At 41.5% G+C, this 11748-nt stretch overlaps 1 pseudogene; it reads left to right on the plus strand.

Annotated features, from left to right (window-relative positions):
- The window catches only part of LOC132390905 (eukaryotic translation initiation factor 4E transporter-like), a 176521-nt pseudogene extending 165662 nt beyond the window's left edge, over window positions 1-10859 (plus strand).
- Window positions 10860-11748: the final 889 nt, after the last annotated feature.

Consider the following 11748-nt stretch of genomic DNA (forward strand, 5'->3'; position numbering starts at 1 on the left):
CCTCTATTTAAGAAGGGAGTAAGTTAAAGTCCTGAAACTACTGACCAGTGAGTCTCACATCTGTTGTAGAGAAATTGCTGGAGAAAATTCTTAGGGATAGGATATATATGAGCATTTGGAAACCCATGGCCAGCATGGCTTTGTGGCTGGCAGGTCATGCCTTGCCAGCTTGATTGAGTTCTTTGAAAAGGTTTTGAGAAAGATTGATGAAAGTAGGACAGTGGATGTTGTCTACATGGATTTTAGTAAACTTTGAAAAAGTCCCTCATAGGAGGCTAATGCAGAAGATTAAGATGCATGGGATCCATAGCAAATTGGCTGTTTGGATTCAGAACTGCCTTGCACATAGAAGACAGAGGATAGTGGTTGAGGGGACTTATCTGAGCTGGAGGTCTGTAATTAGTGGAAATCCACAGGGATCTGAACTGGGGCTTCTACTGTTTGTGATGTATATAAATGACCTGGATGAAAATATAGATATGTGGCTTTGTAAATTTGCTGATGATGTCGAGATTAGTGGAGTTGTAGACTGTGTAGAAGACTGACAAAGAATGCAGGATTATTTGGACCAGTTGCAGATATGGTCTGAGAATTGGCAGACGGAATTTAACCTAGATTGATGTGAGGTGTTCTACCTTGGTAGAGAAAATGCAAGGAGACAGAATACTTTTAAGGGCAAGGTCCTTAACAGTGCTGCTGAGCCAAGAGATCTTGGGATCCAAGTTCATAGTTCCTTGAAAGCAGCTACACAGGTTGCTAAGGTGGTTAAGAAGACCTATGGATTACTTGCTTTTATTAGTCGAGGTGTTGAGTTCAAAAGTCAGGAGGTTATGTTGCAACTTTCTAAAACTCTGGTTAGGCCACATCTGGAGTATTGTGTACAGTTCTGGACACTCTACTATAGGAAGGATAGTGAGGATTTGGAGAGAGTGCAGAGGAATTTCACCAGGATGCTGCCTGGTTTAGAGGGCATGTGGCTAGATAAACTTGGGCTGTTTTCCCTGGAGCACTGGAGGCCAAGTAAGAAGGGGTAGGTTCAAGGGGGATGTGAGGGGTAAGTTTTTAACTCAGAGAGTCATGGTTACCTGGAATGCACTGCCTCATTTGGTGGTAGAGGAAAATATATTAGACTGTTTTAAGAATTGTTTGAATAGGCACATGGATGTGAGGAAAATTGATGGATATGGACATGGTGTGGCTGGGAAGGATTAGTATTTAGATTTTTAGCAGGTTCAGCACAACCTTGTGGATCAAAAGGCCTATTCCTGTGTTGTACTCTTCTATGTTCTACGTCAATGGTTATGCAGGAGATAGTCCATATTTCTCCATTGCTGAAATAGGACTAGAGTTATGATCACTAAATCACTGAAAGCTAACAAGCATTTGCAGCAGACAGTTAGGAAGATAAATGAAATATTTGTGATCACTTTGAGAATGCTTACTGAAGCCAAGTTTTTCTGCTCCATTCCTAGCCTTCCACATAATTACAATGAAGAACTAATATACACTCAAGAATAATTCCTCATCTTCTGTCTAGATAGGCATATTGTAAGTCTTGGCATTCAATATTTAAATCAGCAATTTCAGATAACCAGCCTTTCCTGTCTATGCCTGATTTTGCCAGTGCTAATGAAATTCAAAGTTTCTCTTCCACAGATTCTGCCTATTCTGTTGAGTATTTCCAGCATATCACAGGAATGTTCTTTTTGTTCTCTCTTCATTAGATAATGTTAACATTCAGGTTAAATTGATCCAAATAAATTCTCAGCTTCAAAACCTAGTAAGTCCAGATACTAACAAAGAAACAAAAATGATGGGGATACTTAGTGTGTCAACCAATATCTGCATGTTCTGATGAAATGTCAATTGACTGTGATGCTAGTTCTGTTGCACTCTCTATAGATGCCATCTGAATAGCTGAGTATTTTCATCATCTATTTGCTTTTAGTTCAGACCCCAATTTGTCCATTTCACTCACACAAGCTAAGCTTGATATCCAAAGTGAGAAACATTTGCTTATCACCTTTTGTTTTAGATCTGTCAGAACACACTTTGAAGGTTATTTCCAGCTCCAGCTCTGGGTGGAATTTTCCCAAGGGATGTTGATGAATAATGCCTGACAATAACTGACAAACAGTGCATACAAAAATGAGGCTGGATGGCAGAAAGGTAGGCTGTTATGTAAGATGTAAGTAATTATTCTTCCACCATTCGAAAAATTGGTCAAATATGTAGAGTTCCACTGTTCTGTGAGAGAACCAAAGTTTTGTAGGATATACAAGCTACAAATTCTGTAACAAAGAGAAAAAAAAAGTTAGAATGACAGTAAAGATATGTGTGTTTAAACTCTTATAGTCTGATTGTCCATTGATCAATAATTTCATAGTATTGTTCAATAAAAGGTTCCTTATATCCACAAGAAGCCATAAGAGAAAAAGCATGCAAAAGTTATCTGTTTATATTTGGCATATGGTTGGCTAGGTTCAACAGAGAGCAGATGCTGGGAAGTTTTTTTCAGAAATGTCATTTCCTCAGCTAAAATGCATCCCATTGTGGTTGTGTAATTCCCTTGAACAATCTTCACACTTGAAATCTTAATGAAGTATAATGTACTCAATTGTAACGCTGAAATTGTGTTTAATCATCTGGAATATAATTTAACATTATGATTTAGTAATATTACAATTTGTACCAGCCAGCTGACAGAAGTACCAGACAATATAGAGGAGTGTTTTGAAGGGTGTAGGCAAGATGTTATTTAGTGTTAGATCAAAACAGAAGCTACAATTTCTATTATATAAAGCCATGAAATTCTATCGTAAAAATGTTGCAGTGGCAATAGAGTGTCTTGGTCCCTCCTTGGATCTCATGCCTCAGATTGTTGGTGACTTGAACTTTGATTTTGAGATAGTTTTGAGTGTATACAAAGGAAAGTGAAGGGAAAGAGAAGAGTTTCCTAATGTCAGCTGTTACATTATGTTTGCTCCATGCATTCAACTTCGCATAATAAGGAAGGGCTCTGTTCAGGACTCCTATGGAGTCAGCAGTTTATTACTGATCCATTGCAAATGTGGGTCAGCAAGGGGAGATAGCAGTCACATTGTGATCAATTATGATAAATAAGACCTTAAGATATAGGAGCAGAATTAGTCCATTTGGCCCATTGTGTCTGCTGCACCATTTCAATATGGCTGGTCCATTTTCTGTCTCAGCCCCAACCTCCTTCCTTTCCACCCCTCTCCCATATCCCTTCATGCCCTGACTAATCAAGAATCTGTTAACCTCTGCTTTGAATACACCATAAAGACTTGGCCTGCACAGCTGTCTGTGACAGCAGATTCTACAGATTTGTTACTCTCTAAAGAATCTGGCTAAAGAAATTCCTTCTCATCTCCATTCTAAAAGAACACCCCTCTATTCTGAGGATGTGACCTCTGGTCTTAGATGGTCCAACCATAGAAAATGTGGATCATCAGAGAGGTGAGCAGCAGGTACCATGGGCTAGGAGATTCGTGCCTTAACCTTACAGGCCTGTTGCTTTGCTTATGGTTCTCCAGAAGCAACTTTTCTGACAGAATAACTCCAAAATTCACCTAGGGTTGTTCTTTAATACTTGCAGAACAAACTAGGTTTCCATGATGACACTGGGGGTTTTTTGTCAGCCTCCAGTATTTCTTGGCATTATTGGAAGGAGAAGAATCTTTGAGCACCTCATGCAAGTCAGATTAAATTAATGGGGCCTAGATGGGGCTATGGACCTATCCATTCATCAGGCTCATACAATGTTTGGTAACTCAATAGTTCTGGCAAGTTATGTCAACATCCAGAAGGCCAAAGTTCAAAGTAAAATTACTAAAGTACATATATGTCATCATATACAATCTTGAGGTTTCTTTACTTGTGGGTATTCACAGAGGATACAAAGAAAGAAAAAAGCAAAATAACAATTTTATATATATATATACATACACACACACATATATATATATATGTATAAGAAATAAATATCAACAAAATAAGATGAAGAGTCATTGAAAGTGAATCCATAGTTTGTGGGAGCAGTTCAGTGATAGCTTGAGTGAAATTATCCCCTCTGGTTCAAGAGCCTGATAACTGTTCCTGAACCTGGTGGTGTGAGTGCTGAGGCTCCTATACTTCCTTCCTGATGGCAGCAGTGATAAGAGAGTGTGGTCTAAATGGTAGGGAATTCTTTAATGATGGATACGGCTTTCCTACAACATCGTTCCATGTAGATATGCTCAATGGAGAGGAGGGGTTTACCCCTGATGGACTATGCCCACTACTTTTTGTAGGCTTTTCTGTCCATGGAAACACCAATGCCCTTGAATGGAAAATTCTACAAAAATGCCTGATACATCAAAGGGATGAGACAAGTGTTGCCAACATCCAGAAGGCCATTTCTAGGTTCTGAAATGGGCAAGTGCTGTGGAGCATCAAAGAGCATCATTTCAAAAGAATATTTGACCGTTTAACCTTCTAACCTGGAGGAAAGGTGGTTTGAAAGTAGGTGTGAGGGCATGGATGACTACAATACTATAAGTTAGAAGCCTAGTCACATTTCAGTTGCTAAACCTACCTGGAAGGCAAGAGTTGAAACGCTGATACCACATTTGAAATAGCATAAACATGCCTCATAGATATTAATGTTATGACACTTCTAATCTCTTTTTAATTTCACACACATCACACAGAATCTGTTTAGTAAATTTAAATCAGAATAATCAATAAAATGTATTCTTATTTTCTTTTAAATCAAGGAGATATTTGTCTCATTGCAGCTCAGGCAAACTGCCAGAAGCTGCTTTCAATCATTATTTTTCAACTGGCAACCCAGCTGAATAGACAGCTCTCTGCCTTGAACACTGTTATTCACATTTCTTGCTCATACTATAAGTAATTGTGCAAAAAAATAATTAACATTGATGCAGGCTTCACAGATTTATTTCAAAAACCCAGTGTATTGATGTACAGAAAATAAAATCACAATCTAAATATTGGTATAAAAGGTAATAAAGTATTACCATACCTCACAATTTAAATTATAAAAATTAACTATTATAAGACCATAAGACATAGGAGTAGCATTAGACCACTTGGCCCATCAAGTCTGCTCTGCTATTCAATCCTGATCCTTTTTTTTCCTTCCTCCTCAGCCCCACTCCCCGGCCTTCTCCCCATAACCTTTGATGCCATGGCCAATCAAAAACATACCAATCTCCGTCTTAACTACACCCAACAGCCTGGCCACCACAGCTGCCTATGGTAACAAATTCCTCAAATTCACCACACTCTGGCTAAGGAAATCTCTCCGTATCTCTATTTTAAATGGACACCCTTCTATCCTGAGGTTGTGCCTTCTTGTCTTAGACTTCCCCCACCAGGAGAAACATCCTTTCCACATCTACTCTGTCTAGGCCTTTCAACATTTAAAACGTTTCAATGAGATCCCCTCATCCTTCTAAATTCGAGAAAGTACAGGCACAGGGCTATCAGACGTTCCTCATTTGATAACCCTTTCATTCCCAAAATCATCCTTGTCAACTTCCTCTGAACCCTCTCCAATTCCAGCACATCTTTTCTCAGATGAGAAGCCCAAAAATGTTCACAATACTCAAAGTGAGGCATCACCAGTGCCTTATAAAGCCTCAGCATCACATCCCTGCTCTTATATTCTTACCCTCTTGAAATGAATGCGAGCATTACATTTGCATTCCTCATCATCAACTTAACCTGCAAGTTAACCTTTAGGGTGTTCTGCACAAGGACTCCCAAGTCCCTTTGCATCTCAAAATTTTGGATTTTCTCCATCTAGAAAATAGTCTGCACATTTATTTTATCTACCAAAGTGCATGACCATGCATTTTCCAACATTGTATTCATTTGCCACATGCTTGTCTATTATCCTAATCTGTCTAAGTCCTTCTGCAGCCTACCTGTTTCCTAAACATTACCTGCACCTCCACAAATCTTCATATCATCTGCAAACTTGGCAACAAAGCCATCTACTCCATCATCTAAATCATTGATATAGGTCATAAAAAGAAGCAGTCCCAACACTGAAACCTGTGGAACACCACTAATCACTAGCAGCCAACTAGAGAAGGATCTATTTATTCCCAGTCATTGCCTACTACCTATCAGCCATTGTTCTAACCATGCTAGTACCTTTCCTTAATACCATGGGCTCTTAACTTGATAATCAGCCTCATGTGAGCAACCGTGTTGAAGGTGTTCTGAAAATCCAAATATACAACATCTACTACATTCCTTTTATCCATCCTACACCTAGCATACTGTTGGTGTCTTCCACAGTGAAGACTGATGCAAAATATTAATTTAGTTCATCTGCCCTCTCCTTTTCTAGTGGTCCTATATCCTCACTTAACTCTCTTTTATTATTTTGTATGTGGGAAAAAGCTTTATCTATCCACTTTGACACTATTTGCTAGCTTGCTTTCAAACTTCATCTTTTCCCTCCTAATTGTTCTTTTATCTGCTTTCTGTAGATTTTTAAAAGTTTCCCAATCCTCTATCTCCCTGCTAATTTTTGTTTTGTTGTATCTTTGACTTTGCTTGTCAGCCGCAGTTGTACTATTTTGCAATTTGAGTATTTCTTTGTTTTTGGAATACATCTATCCTGCACTTCATTTTTCCAGAAACTCAAGCCATTGTTGCTTTGCTGTCATCCCTGCCAGCATCTCCTTTTAACTTACTTTGGCCAACTCCTCTCTCATACTATTGTAATTTCCTAAGCTCTACTGAAATACGGCTATCTCAGAATTTACTTTCTCCTTATCAAATTTCAAGTTGAACTCAATCATATTGTGATCACTGGCTCCTAAAGGTTCCTTCATCTTATACTCCCTAATAGCCTCTGATTCATCACATAACACCCAACCCAGTATAGCTGATCCCCTAGTAGGCTCAACGACTAGCTGCTCGAAGAAGTCATCTCTCAGGCATTCAACAAACTCAGTCTCTTGAGATCCATTACCAACCTGACTTTTCAATCTACCTATATGTAAACACAAAATGCACTGCAGATGCTGTGGTCAAATCAAGACAGGTCTTGATGAAGGGTCTCAATCCGAAACATTGACTGCTTCTTTCAACGGATGCTGCCCGACCTGCTGAGTTCATCCAGCTTTTTTATACCTATACGTTAATATCTCCAATGACAATCATAACATTGCCCTTTTGAGCAACGCACACAAAATGCTGGTGGAATGCAGCAGGCCATGCAGCATCTGTAGGAAGAAGTACAGTCGACGTTTTGAACTGGGACCCTTCGTCAGGACTGACGAAGGGTCCTAGCTCAAAACGTCAACTGTTCTTCCTATAGATACCGCCTGGCCTGCTGCGATCCACCGGCATTTTGTGTGTGTTGCTTGAATTTCCAGCATCTGCAGATTTCCTCATGATTTGCCCTTTTGATACATCTTTTCTATTTCCCTTGTACTCTATAGTCCATGTCCCAGATGCTTTTTGGAGACCTGTATTTAACAGTCATTGTGATCCTCTAACCCTTGCAGTTTCTTATCTCGTCCCACAGGGATCCAACATCTTCTGATCTATGACTCATCTTTCTCCTGATTCGATGCCATTCCTTACCACCAGCAGAGCCATGCCACTCCCTCTGCCTACCTGCCTATCTCTCTGATACAATATGTAACCTTGGACATTCTGATTCCAACTGCAACCATCCTTCAGCCGGAATTCAATGATGGCCATAACATCATACCCAACAATCTGTAGAAGTGCAACTAATCCACCTTTTTTCTTATACTCTCTGTATTGGGATATAACACTTGGAGTATTGTAGTTGCTACCCTTTTTGGTTCTGCATCCCTAATGTACTGATTCTCACCCTGCTGGCTGCAATTTTGTCTTATCATCTGACTACACACTAACTTTGATTTTTTTTTTACCATCAGTCCTATCCTGAGTCATTTCAGTCTGGTTGCTATCCCCCTGCCAAATTAGTTTAAAACCTCCCCAGCAGCTCTAACAAACCTGTCCACAAGAATATTGGTCCCCCTCACGTTCAGGTGCAACCTGTCCCTTTTATACAGGTCATAACTCCCCCAGAAGGTATTCAACAATCCAGAAACTGAAACTTTGTTCCCTGTACCAGCTTCTCAGTCATGGATTTATCTGCCAAATCATCCTGTTTCTACTCACACGTGTGGTGCAGGCTGGAAGGGCTGAATGGTCCACTTCTGCGCCTATTGTCACACCGGCACATGACACGAGCAACAATCCAGAAATCACTCTCCTGGAGATGCTACTTCTCGGCTTTCTGCCGAGTTCTCCAAATTTTCCTTTCAGGACCTATTTGCTTTTTCCCTTCCAATGTCATTGGTACCAATTTATACCAAGATATCTCACTGTTCTCCCTCCTCCTCAAAAATGCTGTGGACTCAGTCCAAGATGTCCCTGACAGTGACACCTGGTAGGCAAATTACTTCCTGGTGTCCCTTTCATGTCCACAGAACATCCTGTCTGTTCCTCTGACTATTGAATCCCCTATCACTACTGCTCTCCTCTTCTCCCCCTTTTCCTTCTGTACTACAGACCCATGCTCAGTGCCAGTAACCTGGTCTCTGTGGCCACTGAGAGGCCAACCCGCACAACAGTATCCAAAACAGTATACTTATTTTTGAGGGGAATGGCCACAGGGTGCTCAGCACTAACTGCCTATTCACATTTCCATTTCTGCTGACAGTCACCTGGCTACTTGCCTCCTGCGTCTTCAGTCTGAATACTTCCCTGTTACTTTCATTGATAATCTTCTCACTCTTCTGTTGAAGCCAAAGGTCATCCACCTGCTACTTCAGATCCCTAACACGGTCTTCAAGGAGCTGCGGCTGGGGGCACTTCACGTAGATGTAGTTCCCTGGGAGACTCTGGGTCTCCCAGAACTCCAACATCTGGCATGAAGAACACACTATGGCCATTTAAGGTGCACTAAGTACCCTTGACACAGTAAGAAAAAAGGGAAAATAACAGAAACTTACCTGGACAACTTACTCAGAGCCAATGCGTCTTCCGACCTGAAGCCTCCTTTGAGCCAAAGCCTGACACTCCCGCTCTCACCTCTGGCCCACTCCCCACAACGGCGGCTCCAACAATTGCTGCTCTTTTTCTCCCCTCTGTACTTTTATTTACTCTTCTCTGTGCTTCTCCAGCCACTGATTGGGCCACTGGAATGACACTAAATGCCCATGAAGATCTCCTTTTAAACGAGCATCGCCAACTTTCAGAAACCTCCTCTCTGCGCTCTCCTAAACGTCTCTTAAATAATCATTTGCATAAATATTGATAAACATTCTTTTCATATCCTTAATACCATAACACAGATGGCATACCAATAAGTTAATTTATTTACTCAAAAGTATAATTGAAACAAAAATTGCACATGCAGGGTCGGAGTTGCAACACGTGGGATGGAGTAAATGAGACAAGGCATCCAAGATCTGGAAGGTGCTCTGAAACGTCTCTATTGTATCAGTCTCACTCCAGGTAGGTGCTTAGAGTACATTTCAGGCACCTACCACTCTGTTAAGTCTCCTCTGCAGCCTCCCTAAATCTTCCGCATCCCTCCTGCAACAAAACTGAACTCCATATTGCAAGTGTGGTATAACTAGAGTTTTAGAGAGCTGCAACATTACCTTGCGGCTCTTCAACTCAATCCTTTGATTAATGAAGGCCAACACACCATACACTTTCTTAACCTCACTATCAACTTGCATGGCAGCTTCAGGATCTATGGACGTGAACCCCAAGATCCCTCTGTTCCACACTACTAAGAATCTAGCCATTAACTAGTTACTTTGCCTTCAAGTTTGACCTTCACACTTCTTCCAGATTGAACTCCATCTGCCATTTCTCAGCCCAGCTCTTGCATCCTGTGTGTGTCCCATTTTAACCTACAACAACCCTTTATACTATCCACAACACTACCAACCTTATTGTCATTTGCAATAACCCGCCTTTCTAGTCTGTGAGCCAGGACCCCAAATTTTGGCCACCAGTACCATCTGGGTGGAATAATTCTTATAGTGAATTTTGGCAAGGTATACACCCCTAGTGCTAGAAAATATGAGATAGTGTGGTGACCCACTTTCCAGCGCACTCGAACCAGCTCACAAAACAGTGTGCGCCGGCAGGGAGATTGGCCCCAAAAAGGACGCCAGGCCTTCTTCACCAGCAAGGGGAAAAGCCCGCACACGGGAAAGGGCTGTGAATATGCGCTCCCTACGGTATTCCCACCCGGGGAGGCCGGAAACAGGAAGGCTTAAAAGCGAGGCCGCCAAGTTTGAATAAATCTTTAACGCAACTGCATCTCACCATCTGCTTGTTGTTATTCTAGTGTTGTGTGTAGCACACCGTTACAATAGCATTGCAGCGGTGGTAGCTTGCATGGTAACCTCTATGCTATAAGAACCAAGATCCCATGGTGCTTTGCCTATGATAAAATGAATTGTGCCAGGTACCTGTCCCCTTACTTTGCTCGGATGATGAACCTCCCAGAGAAGAATCCTTCTGTGTATGAGGCCTTCAAGACAGGCCAATTCTCAGTGCAGCTGTCGAGTAACAACCCTTTTGGGCAGCTCCCTGTGGACCAGGCTATTGAAGCCACAGTGAACAAAGACACACAGACTCCTGGAGGCACATCATGGTTCAGCCTGAATGCTGGAGCTATCAAGCATAACTACACAACAGCTGAGCACTGCAGTGCATTCCTGGGACAGTTAAGGGAGATGGAGCAAGGCAACAAATCAGAGCTTCGCCATACAGAGATACAGCAGCTAAGAATCAGTTTCAGCAATGGTTAACCTCATACGTGAATGGGTCAACCCATTCGCAGAGAAACGGGACCTCACTAGCATTTCTACAGCAAAGGCAGATCCCAAGGACATTGCCTCCGACCTGATGAAGGCATATCAGATTGGTGATCAATGCTATGCAACCTTCAAGGATGAGAGAATAGAGGAGGACCCACCAGCAAAGAAATTCCATGACCCAATGAAAACCAACAAGCTGAAAACATTCAGTGATATGTGTAAGAAGAGAGAAGTGTAATCAAATGAGAGGGCAATCATCTTGAAAGCAGACAGGTCTTTGTTTGGACGTATCACAGTGATGGCACAAGGGCGCAGTCTATGTGTGGAGGATATCCTTTCCCATCCCCTTGGACCATTGCTCTGGGCCCCTTCCATACCAGAAGGATTGCTGAGAAAGACAAATAAAGCTACTTTAGCAACAACCTTGCAGAAAAATGTAGCAGTCGAAGAGCAACTCCCAGGAAACTCTGCTACAGTGCTTGATGGAATGAACTTGGTCCAAAGAGTGAAAGGTGATCAAGTTACTTTCAGAGATGATGCCACAACAATTCTGGGTATGGCTCGGAGGGAAGGCAGTCAGAGTAGCAGAATAGATGTTGTGTTCGACACATACAAGGAGAACTCTATCAAGAATAGTGAAAGATCTCTATGGGGTGAAGAGACTGGTCATGAGTTGCAAGGTATCACAGGCACACAGATGGTGAGGCAGTTGAAGAGCTTTCTGACCAAAGTCAGTAACAAAAATAGTCTCATTAGCTTCATGGTCCATGAATGGAGGAAGGCGGAGTACAGAGCAAAGCTACAGAAGATTCTGTATGCAACTGTGAATAACAAATATTACAGAATCACATCTCAAGACAGTAAGGAGGTGTCAGCTCTT

Source organism: Hypanus sabinus, chromosome 3, assembly GCF_030144855.1.
Source record: "Hypanus sabinus isolate sHypSab1 chromosome 3, sHypSab1.hap1, whole genome shotgun sequence".
Taxonomy (NCBI): domain Eukaryota; kingdom Metazoa; phylum Chordata; class Chondrichthyes; order Myliobatiformes; family Dasyatidae; genus Hypanus; species Hypanus sabinus.